The sequence below is a fragment of the Puma concolor genome, chromosome A1 (assembly GCF_028749965.1).
Source record: "Puma concolor isolate L17-30 chromosome A1, mPumCon1.1.hap2, whole genome shotgun sequence".
NCBI lineage: Eukaryota > Metazoa > Chordata > Mammalia > Carnivora > Felidae > Puma > Puma concolor.
The window spans coordinates 28,694,890-28,707,521 of record NC_141667.1 but is presented as its reverse complement, the minus strand read 5'-3'; the positions used below and the strand labels follow the sequence as shown (position 1 = coordinate 28,707,521).

The window sequence follows — 12,632 nt, the reverse complement described above, 5'->3', positions numbered from 1 at the left end:
GCTGACATCATTGAGCATCTGTTACGTTCCAGGCACTATGGTAAGCGCTTTACATATAATTTTATCTAAATTCACAACTACCTTATCAGAGGGATATTATTATTCTTTCCATTTTGCTGCAGAGGAAACTGAGGTACCACGCAACTGAAAGGTGGCTGGGCTAGGTTGATCCCATGAAATCTTATTTCAAAACTTAACACTTCTATTAAATGAATAAAACCATTTATATTTTAAAGAGATGGTATCTTAGAGCCTGAGTTTATTTGCAACTTTGCAAAGTTTTGTCTCCGGACCAGACTTTTGTTAGTTCATGCATTATTTGTACTTTGCTTTCCAAAGGAATTTGAGTTGGTTTACAAAAACAGACACACATTTGCAAGAGGGAAACAAGCTAAGAACTAGGATATTTAACAACAGAAGGGAGTATGATTAGTTCCCACCAGAAGACACAGTTGAAATGAAGCGACTGTGATTCAAAACCAAGTCTTGGCAACTGAGACATAAGAGCGAACGGCATGAGTTTGCGGAATAACTTTCTATTTTATGAGTGTAGTGGGAAGACTTCTTGAGATATTAATCTTGAGAATGTTTCTTTTTTCTTACCCTTCCCAACCTTTTCCTTGTTGGTCTGAGACACTCCCCCTCCCATGGCTTTGAAGGGAAAAGTTGTTGTTGGATCGTAAATGCAAAGAGAAAAGCAAAATTATGTTCAGTAATCGTTTTAATTTCCATACCGGGTTTCTGAGAATCAAAAGGGAAGCCTTGCAGGAAAAATTTTGCCACTGAAATGAGTAGAAAGAGAAGAGAATTGTGTCCCATCTCTGGGAGGTTGCACGAGGGCCGTTGTCTGGAAGGATGGGTATCATGAAGAGGAGGCAAGAGATCTGACAGAGAAGGTCCTGCCTGCTGCAGCCTGGTGAGTGCTGAAGGGCTCCCCTCTGCTCCTGTACAGAGGAGCCGTGTCCCCTTTCAAAAAACTCTTTGGGCGAGGGCCTTCCCTCTATAGCCGCCTGCAAGTCTTCTATGGCCCATCCAACAGAAGGACCCCCTTGTGCTACTAGAGACTTGTCCCAAGAGAAAAACAGCTTTGCCAACAGCCTGGGACACAAGGCAGAGTCCTTGATCCTTAGAGGGGGTGGGAATGGTGTGAGATTAAAAAACAAACAAACAAACAAACAAACAAAAAACATAGCACAAAAACTAAAGGAAACAAGGAAACCAATCCTACACTATTACCAACATAGGAGGAATTTAGTGCTTGGGCTTGGGTGATGATCTCATGGTTCGTGGGTTTGAGCCCCACATCAGGCTCTGTGCTGACAGCTCAGAGCCTGGAGCCTTCTTCAGATTCTGTGTCTCCCTCTGTCTCTGCCCCTCCCCTGCTCATGCTCTGTCTCTCTCTCTCTCTCTCAAAAATAAATAAACATTTTTTGAAAAGACATTGAATATTGCCATAAGTAATATGTCCTTTTATATTGCATTTTCACTTAAAAAATCACTTTCACATGGGATTGAACAATGTAATTTTTTGAAGGATGCAGAAACACATTTCAACAAATAATTTCTTATTCCCTATATTGAATTGTGGTTCAATAAAGGCCTTTGTATAATAAGTTAAATCAGAGAAGTTCAGATATGTTTCTTTCAGGCTACTCACCTTAAGTTCTCACTTGAAAAAAAAAAAAAAAAGTTCGCAGTTATGCCTCAGAATCTCCTGGAAGGCTTATAAAACCAGATCGCCAGGCTCACCTTCAAATTCAGTAGATCTGGGGTGAGGTCCAATAATTTACATTTCTAACAAGTTCCTAAATTCTGTGCTGCTGGTCTGGGACCACACTTTGAGAAGCATTGATTTGAGGGACTTAGGAACTTGAAGCTTTAGCATATCCCTTAAGGTTTGTCACAAATACCAATGGCCTCACTTTGAGTGGGCATTTCACAAAGGCTGGGGTTAAGTAAACACATATTCGTACTTTCTCTCTGGGTTAGGCAATGGCCCAGGTTATGCATTTAAATCCTCACGACAATCCCATCAAGTAGGTAATATTATTAGCCTCATTTTGCAGGTTGGGAAACAGAAGGACAGGGACGTTCAGTGACTTGTCCAAGGTCACACAGGTGGTAGATGACAAAATGAGGGTGTGAAGCCAGAGCATCCGTTTGTGCTTGTAACTATGATACACTGCAAATCACTGAGGTCCCTAAACTGTCCTGGAGCCACAAGTACTTTCTCTGAGCCCTTTCGATGTAGAGTATGTAGATGGAAGATTGGCCTCTTGCTGTGATAACGTACTACAGCATTGGAGATGGGAATTCGGCCAGCTGGTACACCAACCTCTGCAGGAGATGTGACCCAGAAGACTTGTAGGCAGGAGCAAACTTTTCTAAGTTTGGAATTTTATACCACTCTTTCCTGGGACTTGAAACCTTCCAAGGCTTCCCTTAACACTTAGACGGCGATCCCAACCCTCCCACAGCCTGATCTGACATCCCCTCGACCTCACTCCTCCCCGCCCCGCACCTGTCCCTGCCTGCAAGCCCTCTCCTTCCACATTCCAGGCTCTGCCCTGGTACGGGCTGGCTTCTACCTCAGTAGATGGCAGTAGTGGATGGCACTGGTGGGAGAGGGGGAAGGGAGGTGCTGGAAATGTCACCCCTAATTTCTCTGACCTGTCTCCTCCATGTCTCCTGCCCTTGCTGGGGAAGTCCAACTTCTGCTGCACGGCCCTGCCTGTGCCCTGGTACCCCTGCACCCTCCCGTGGCACTCCCACCTTGCAGTTGCTAATGGCTTCTTGCCATGTGTAATCTTTGGGTTGCCTCACCATCCCATCTGGATTCCAGCTCTCCTACCATCCATGCAACCAGTTCTACACATTAATTTCCTCTATTTTAAAGTTCATTTACTTACTAATTTTGAGAGAAAGAGAGAGAAAAAATGTAAACAAGGGAGGGGCAGAGAGAGAGAAAGAGGGAGAGTATCCCAAGTAGGCTCCACAAGTGTGAGATCATGACCTGAGCCAAAATCAAAGTCAGACACTTAACCAGCTGAGCCATCCAGGCACCCCTAATTTTCTCTATTTTAAATTTTTTTTTTCAACGTTTATTTATTTTATTTTTGGGACAGAGAGAGACAGAGCATGAACGGGGGAGGGGCAGAGAGAGAGGGAGACACAGAATCGGAAACAGGCTCCAGGCTCCGAGCCATCAGCCCAGAGCCCGACGCGGGGCTCGAACTCACGGACCGCGAGATGTGACCTGGCTGAAGTCGGACGCTTAACCGACTGCGCCACCCAGGCGCCCCTAATTTTCTCTATTTTAAATGCATTAAGTGATTTTTGCTTTCCTCATTAGACTGTGACTGGTACAACCACATTTATCTTCTCCCGTTAACCTGGATCTCTTTCTTTTCCTTAGGTACAGGTGAGTTCCTGTCCCAGGATATTTGAACTAGCTGTTCCTTCTACGAAATGCCTGTCTCTTAGAAGTTATCATGGCTTGGGGCGCCTGGGTGGCTCAGTCAGTTAAGCGTCCGACTTCAGCTCAGGTCATGATCTCGCGATCTGTGAGTTCGAGCCCCGCGTTGGGCTCTGTGCTGACAGCTCAGAGCCTGGAGCCTGTTTCAGATTCTGTGTGTGTCTCTCTCTCTGCCCCTCCCCTGTTCATCTGTCTCTCTCTGTCTCAAAAATAAATAAACGTTAAAAAGAATTTATCATGGCTCACTCTCACATGTCATTCCAGTCTTGGTACAAATTTCACTTTCTCAGAGAGCTTATCTGATCATCCTGTCTAAAGTAAATTACCTGGTCTCATTTTACCACATTTTTCTGTTTGATTTTCTTATGACATTCATCACTAACTATAATGAAACTGCTTATTTATGTGTTTACTTATTTACTGACTATCTCAGGATGTAAGCTCCATGAGAGTGGGTATCTTGGGTATCTTGTTCATTACCATGCTTCGATATCATGCGTAGGGCAATGTCTAGCACTTAAAAAGTATCTACTGATGGACAGACTATCTGAGAACCAAGTGATTAAATTAATGAATGTAGCTTCAGTGTAATGACCCTATGAGGGCAAATAGGTAATGCCTTGAATGCCAACTCTGATCAATCAGTCACGTCTATAGAGAATGCAAAACATCCTGGCCTAGAGAATTTTGAGGATAGGTCTTACCAATGATCTAATCGAACCTTAGAAGAATTTTAATCCGATGCCTGGAGCAGGCTGCATTCTGGGAAATCTGTTAATGCAATCAGCACACTGGTCTGCATTAGACAGGAAATGTATCCTGGATAGCTGAATGACTTAGTGACCTGAGTTCTTTAACGCTGTCCATCTAAATGCTAAAGAATGTCTGCCTACCTCAAAATAATGGTTTTGGTTTTACATGTTGGATAGTGTACTGCTCTTTCTGATGATAATTGGTGGTCAAGTTTCAACTGTTTCTTCCAGCAACTGATGAGACATAAAGAAGCCTATGTATCTTCCTATATGCTGCTGAAGCCGAGAACCTGCACGTTGTTTGTTTGAAAGTGATACCAGGAGCTCCAGTGGCACAATCGGTTAGCATATGGGACTCACACAAAAGTGATACTATGAAGGCAGAAAATTTGGAATATATATAAATCTCAAAAAAGGAGATTTATCCAGAGAAAATCACTGTTAATGATTTAGTACAAAACCTTCCAGTATCCTTTCATCACACCATATGCATTATTTGCACAAAAACTGGTTCTTTTATGCATACTGTTTCATAACTTCCTTTTTTCCCCACCAAAATATATTATGTACATTTCCCCATGCTGTTGGAAAGTCTTCTAGCAGACTGCCAAAAGAACCATATTACATTTCATCATAATGCTACACATCATATGGATTTAATTATTTTTCTATTGGTGAATTTATAGGTATTTTCGTTTCTTAATGTAATATATAGATCTTTAACATTCTCTTAGCTAGAGATCTGCACAAATGCATACTCATTCTTTGAAATATATTACTTGGAGAGCAATTTCTATGTTTTCTCCTTCATTAAAAATTTTTGCAATTTCCATTGAGCTATGTATCCACGTTAAAGTAATTCAGACATTATTTTAAAATATTAGATTCTGTGTTCTATGCCTTTCCTTTAAAAGCATTCTTTATGAACTTAATTTCATTCTATTTCTTGATCCTTGGATGGATGTCTTACAGTTATTAAAGAATGGTGAATAAATGGGTGACATATTTTATGAGCCCTTCCAAAGATGAGTGTAGATTTTAGTCGCCCTTCTGGGTGATATTCAGTTTGGCCTGGGACAACATGTTTGGTCACATTTCCCCAATTGCTCTAGAATTTTCTTGCATATGGTTCCTCAGAAGAAAAATCTTGGCATAACCTAAATTTTTGCTACTTATAGGTTATGAATATAGATGTAGATGCAGATACATAGACAAGATATGTGTAGTTTTAGGTATAGCTATAAAGATATGTTTTTGCCTAGAGATTTTGCAGACCATTTGTCTAATCCTTGAAAATAAAAGTACTGGAAGATATATTTAGGTATAGATTTCATTCATTTTGCCTGGAGGATGGAGAACTTAAAAATACATCTGTAGATATGTTTAGTTCTGGTAAAGTTTCTGATTATTATTTCATAGGTTTTGCTCTTCTTTATGAATAACCATTTTATTTTTCTTATATTTTCTTTCTCTCTATTCCATGACTAGCCTCCATCCTGTCTTTGCATTTCAGGACAGCATCCCAACTCTCTATTTCAGCTTTTCACATCATGTGTTTTATCCCCTACAGGGTGGGTTTTAATTTCTTTATTATATGTCTAGTTTTTTGGTAATCTTTCACTACTTTATTCTTCTCTTTCTTCATCTTGAACGGTTCCCTTCTTATTTTGGCCTGTTTTCTTCATATGCCTTTCTCTTTCTGTTTTAAGAAGTCATATCAACTTTTATTTGATTAAAGTGCCTACGTCTGTTAAAATTTTCTTCTCAGATTATTTGTTTATGTATTCTCACCAATGTGCTTTGCTTTTCAGTCTTCAGAAAGCTTTGTGTTTTCCTTTTTCTCCTCCACCAGACCAAGGATATGGATTTTTTTTGCTTTGCTTGCTTTCAGCTTTTGTGCTGGTCAAAATCCATTCTCAGATTTGTATCTGGAGGCCAAGATGCCAAGACAAGTCCCAATCCAACTACCAAGTTTGGGCAGATGATCATTTTTCTCCAGTTTTGTCCTATTGTCTTTCTTCTTCGACAAATGATTATTTGATATTCTGAACAATTGAAATTGAAGAAACACTATTCAGAGTTACTAGATGTTCTTCCTGTCTTTACCCTAATGCATGAGCTTCTACACCTGGAGAGCACATTAAATTTGGAATTGCAGCATTTAAATGCACATCGAAAGGATGAGGGTGGGAGCAAGACACAATTCTCTCTCTGTCTTTTGAAAACCAAAACATTTGAGGAAGAGAAACCAACCCCAGCCTAGTCATCTGGTTAAAACCAGTTGGTGACCTGATTCTAAGGGCACATAGTGGGAGATGTTAAAAAAGTTCTTCCCTGGGGCGCCTGGGTGGCGCAGTCGGTTAAGCGTCTGACTTCAGCCAGGTCACGATCTTGCAGTCCGTGAGTTCGAGCCCCGCGTCGGGCTCTGGGCTGATGGCTCAGAGCCTGGAGCCTGTTTCCGATTCTGTGTCTCCCTCTCTCTCTGCCCCTCCCCCGTTCATGCTCTGTCTCTCTCTGTCCCAAAAATAAATAAATGTTGAAAAAAAAAAAATTTAAAAAAAAAAAAAAAAAAAAAAAAAAAGTTCTTCCCTGTTTTTATCCTAGGTAACCTATAGTTCAAGAAGAAAAACTGGACATACCATTTCCTTCTGGACGCTCTAGGGAAGAATCCATTCTGGTGCCTTCTCCGGTTTCTAGAGGCCACCTGCCTTCCTTGACCCCTGACTCTTCATTAAAGCACATCACTTCAACTTCTCCTTCCAATGTCACATCTCCTTTTCTGACTCTGATTCCCTTGTCTCCACTTCATAATGACTCTTAGAATTATATTGGGCCCACTTGAATAATCCAGGATAATCTCCCCATGTTGACCACTTTAATGTAATTACATCTGCAGAATCCCTTTTGCCAGGTAAAGTAACCTATTCACAGGTTCCATGAGTTAGAACATGGACATCTTGGTGGGGACATTTTTCTTTCTTACCTCAACCCTTTTGCCCTTATTTTCTAGGTAAAATTATGCATAGAATATTATCAAATATACCCTTCCCCAAAATCTCAGTGTTGGTATAACTATATTAGCTCTCTGTTGCTGCATCATAAACTACTGCCAAAGTTAACAATTTATAACATTTATCATCTCACAGTTCCAATGATCAGGAATCTAAGCATGGGTTAGCAGTGTGCCTATGACTGAGGGTCTTTCATAGGGTTGCAACCAAACTATCAGCTAGAGCTATGCTCACATCTGAAGGCTTGACTAAGATGAGGCTCACTTCTAACCTTACCTCTGTGTTGTTGGCAGGCTCAGTCCCTTGTTTGAGGGCCTCTCCACAGGGATGCCTCAAGCATGGCAGCTGCCTTCTACCGGATGAACAATCCAAGAGACAGCAAGAGAGAATGTGATCAAGGTGAAAGCCCACAGCCTTTTTCTAACCTTGTCTTAGAAATGATGTCACATCACTTTGCCATATTCTGTTTGTCAGAAGTGAGTTGCTACATGCACCCCATATTCAAAAGGAGAGGGTAACACATGACTAGTACAAAGTAGGGATTATTAGGAGCCATCTTAAATGCTGCCTAACACAGACACCCTAATACATTCAACTGTGTGGACTTTCAATGACATAATTACACAAATCTTTCTCTTCCTCTATTTCCACTTTAGCATCCCCTAATTTCAGATATTAAATAGTAATTCCAGAGTATTTTGAAATATTCTAAGTGAAGGAATTTCTTGACAGTCTGTGCAATTATTTCATTTGTGAAGAAGAAAAAAATGGCCTCATTATGGGCTTCAGTTTTATTTTGACAATGTTTTTTTTTCTATTGACAATAAAAGCTGGAGAAAAATAGAACAATTAAAATTATTACCCCAAATTGAAATAGTCTAGTGGATATGTTCAGATAATAGATAAATAAAAGTCAAATTGGGGGTGAAATATCCCTCTAACCTTAAACCACTGAAGTCCTATCCAATAAAAGACCATCGCCTTTCTGTCCCACAGTTGAATTAACTATTTACTTATTTCAAATAACGGATGATATGTAATACACATTTCTCCCATCTCTTATTATTTCTATCTCTTTTTGAATAAAGCTACTCAACATAGGGATAATTTTTATCACTACAGGAATGATCTAAATTTCAACATACATTTTTTTTCAGTGCATTAATGAGAGTTTTGATTTGAGGAATTTCTGTGCTCATCCACCAAAGCAAAGTTGTCAGTAATAATTAATTGTTTATTCAATTTTAGTTTTACTATGTTGTTGGCACCTCATTTCAGAAAATATAATCCTGGCATTTAAAGTCAGTACATATTGTGTGTTTACATATCATTTTTTCCATTATTAAGGAAACAATAAAAAAGGTACAATAGGAAAAATAAAGACAGGTATTGGGAGTTTGAGGCTAGAAGGCATATAATATTAAACACGCTCACCCAGTTGAAGTCAAGGTGTGAAATATGGAGAGTTTAAAGGGAATAAAAGACAACCTAGTAATTGTAACCATTCTTAAATATAAATGTAAGTACAACAAATTTTATATTAGAGGTGTTGGTTAGAGGTTTGAGGAGAATTCTATGTTTTATTTTTATTTTTATTTAAAAAAAATTTTTTTCAACGTTTATTTATTTTTGCGACAGAGAGAGACAGAGCATGAACGGGGGAGGGGCAGAGAGAGAGGGAGACACAGAATCGGAAACAGGCTCCAGCTCTGAGCCATCAGCCCAGAGCCCAACGCGGGGCTCGAACTCCCGGACCACGAGATCGTGACCTGGCTGAAGTCAGACGCTTAACCGACTGTGCCACCCAGGCGCCCCAGAATTCTATGTTTTAAATTCAAGAAAAAAACTACTTAAATAGAGGCATTTAAAATTGTTAAGAGAGACAGGGGAAAGGTTATGCATCTGTATTATGTATTTAAAAACTTTTGCAGGTTTTCTTTTAAAATGAAACGTTTATTCTGTTCCTATATTCTGTCTGTTATTTGCATCTCTTTTTGAATAATTCAGGCCACACTTAAACACCTCCAGGCACATAGCAGTATGTTCCTTAGGAGAAAGTGACTGTGTAATAATATTGCTTCTATATAATCAGTTTACCCTGTAACATCAATCAGTAAGTTCTAGTTGCATTATTGGGTCATAAATATTCCTTTCTAGAGAATGGACTCTTATGACCTAATTTGAGTTAGGTGTTCTATCTTTGACTAATCTCCTGTGGCTCTGTGTGTGTGTGTGTGTGTGTGTGTGTGTGTGTGTGTAGGGGACTGTCACGCCATATTAAAATGAACACCATCAACCACATAAATGACGTGAGGAGAGGAAATTGAAAGGGTTGATCTCTAAAAAAAAGGGGGGGGGGAGGGAGTCTCAGAACTCAGAACAAAAGGAATGTGAAGTAAATAAAGCCAGATTTTCCAGAATAGCATAATACCTTTAAAATATCTGAAGATAATTATGAGTTTTCCTATAAGTCTTCCCTTTCCTAATTTTTGTATCATGAGCTTTTTAAAAACATCTTCGTAGGATTTTGAACCCCCCATCTTTCTTAATTTTTCTAAAATCTAGGGCATACCTTTCACTGGCTTGAACTGTGAGATGAATGTTTCCTTCCAGGCCCCACCATTTCTCCTTTGGTAAGTGAAGAAATTATTCCTATGGACAGGACCTGCTTTATGTCATTATACAGAGTCCTGTGCTCAGAAATGGCCCACATTTTTCAAGTATTCTGCTGTCACCATCTTTTTTTTATTATTTAAGAAAACTATTTTTTAATGTTTATTTATTTTTGAGAGAGACAGAGTGCAAGTGGGGGAAGGGCAGAGAGAGAGGGAGACAGAATCCGAAGCAGGCTCCAGACGCCAGCTGTCATCAGGGCCCAACGCAGGGCTCAAACTCATGCACAATGAGATGATGCCCTGAGCTGAAGTAGGGAGCTTAACCGCCTGAGCCACCCAGATGCCCTTCTTCTGTCACTGTCTTGAAATTCTTAATAAGTTTTGAACAAAAGGCCCACATTTTCATTTTGCATGGGGCTCTGATAATTGTGTAGTTCTTCCTGCATTCATAATGGAAAATCACCTATTTGCTGTCCCTATTTCCTAGGAGATAAAGTTGACTACAAGGCAAGTTAGGAGATTTTTAGGTTTTTTTCACTTACCAATACTTCCAGAGATGTACATTATGTTTAACAACTTACTCCCATAATCATGCTTCGGAGTTTTTGATCAAAATCCAACTCCAAAACATTTCCCTTAAAAAAATCAAAATTGTTTCCAACAAAAGAACAATATATTTTTATTGCAAAAAAATGGAAATTACAAACAAGACATTTCTACAATTCATAAACAAGGAGCTTTAATATTTTATTAGACTTTCTAATGATTTGGTTTTCAACACAATTATGATGAGTCAGCATCTACCAACTTTGTAAATTAATAATTTAAATGGTATTTTATTATAAAAATATATATTCTCAACTTTTAGTAAATGGATCCAGGAAAGTCATAAAAATATATATTTTTAAAGTTGAAAAAAAACAATGAATCCTCCACTCGGAATTAGCAACTCTGATAATTTTGAATATTTTTCCTAGACTCTTTTTATCTCTGCATATTTTTCATGATGAAATTGTACTGTATAACTAATTTCTAGTCAAATAAGTATTCACAAATAACAAATCAGAAAAACATCTGAGAGGGGCTCAGTAACAGATTTCACTCCTCCACCCTTCAATCTCACCCTTCAATATTGTTTCCTAATTGCCGCTGCTATTCTCTTTGCACTCTTACTTAGACACTCCTGATTCACCCTTTGAACCACATGATGTCTCCATTGGCATCTATGGGGTTGAGGCCAGGGATGCTGCTAAACATTTTACAATGCACAAGAAAGTCCACTCCTCCCCCCACAATCCAGGGGCGCCAGAGTGGCTCAGTCAGTTAAAAGTCCAGCTCTTGGTTTCGACTCAGGACATGATCCCACGGTACGTGGGTTCGACTCCTGCGTGGGGTTCCGTGCTGGCAGTGTGGAGGCTACTTGGGATTCTCTCTCCCTGCCCATCCTCCGCTCATGAGCATGCTCTGTCTCAAAGATAAATACATAAACTTAAAAAAATAATAAAATAATGTTTTTAAAGCCAACCAAAATGCTAGTAGTGCTGAAACTGAAAAACTAGTTTAAATAATTCTGGATTTACCACCCGATGCAATTAGAAAGGAAAAAGAAATGAGAGGTATAGGGGCACCTGGGTGGTTCAGTCGGTTAAGCCTCTGACTCTTGGTTTCAGCTCAGGCCCTGATCTCACAGTTTGTGGGTTCAAGCCTCATATCTGCTCTGGCAGCATGGAGCCTACTTGGGATTCTCCCTCCCTCTCTCTCTGCCCCTTCTCTGCTCTGTCTCTCAAAATAAATAAATAAACATTTTTTTTTAATGAGAGATATAAATATTGGAAGGAAGACACACTTATTTTTGCAGAAGATACGATTATGCACTAGTCCACCAAAGGAAGCCATTTAGAACACTATTGATTGATTATAACATGTAACAGAAAAAGAAAGTGTACTAAAAATACAAAAAAGTAATGTGCATTACAACTTGTGATATTTTAAGGTGTCAACCACAAACCAAATGTGTATAAATGAGCAAATGTTAGCATTTATTTTTTGTAACTTGTTATTTTTTGCAGTCATTTTAATTTTTAATCAAATCTACTTTTTTGTCAACAAATGTGGTCTGGAATTAAGTTTTCTGCAGGAATATGCTCTGATGTTTCAGAGGAAAACATTCTGAAGTAGTTACCCAGATTAAGAATCTGGCTTGTAAATCAATAACACTTCTTCCTTCACTGAGAAAGTCTGCTATGAAAAATAACAGCTGACTAAATAGTGTGCTCACTGATGCTGTAAAAATTGTGAATTACTTAAAGGCTAATGCATTAACTTTGACAACATTCTCTTTATTCTTTTACTGTATGAGTTGATCATAAACATGTGCCATTGCATGGTGACATAAAGGGTGGGTTCTTCAGGAAAAAAAAATCTGTTGAGAATATTTGAGCTATGGAAAAATCTCTTTGTGTTTTTGGTCCCAACATTTTAAAGACACAGAATGGACATCCAGACTTACTTTTCTCTAATATCCTCTGTATTTTAATAACTTTAATGCTTCCATGCAAGAAAAGGATGCAACATGTTTTATGATGACGGTTAAAATAAAGGAGCAAAAAATGAAAGTAAAAAATTTGGAAGAATGGTTTCTACATACCACTGTGACATTTTTCATAATTTAACCATAATTAACCATGAAGTAGGTGATGATCTCAGTATTGCACACTTGCAAAAAGCAATCACTGAAAATTTCCAGAATTGATAGGATGCTTTGAATGTTATTTTCTGT

At 38.9% G+C, this 12,632-nt stretch overlaps 1 long non-coding RNA gene across 1 annotated transcript; it reads left to right on the top strand.

Moving 5' to 3' along the window:
* The first annotated feature begins 663 nt into the window (after positions 1 to 663).
* Positions 664 to 11,851, top strand: LOC147584064 (uncharacterized). The gene is made up of 3 exons (XR_015255140.1): positions 664 to 916; positions 7,532 to 7,637; positions 9,804 to 11,851. It is a non-coding gene; the product is annotated as an uncharacterized LOC147584064 (long non-coding RNA).
* The last annotated feature ends 781 nt before the right edge of the window (positions 11,852 to 12,632 follow it).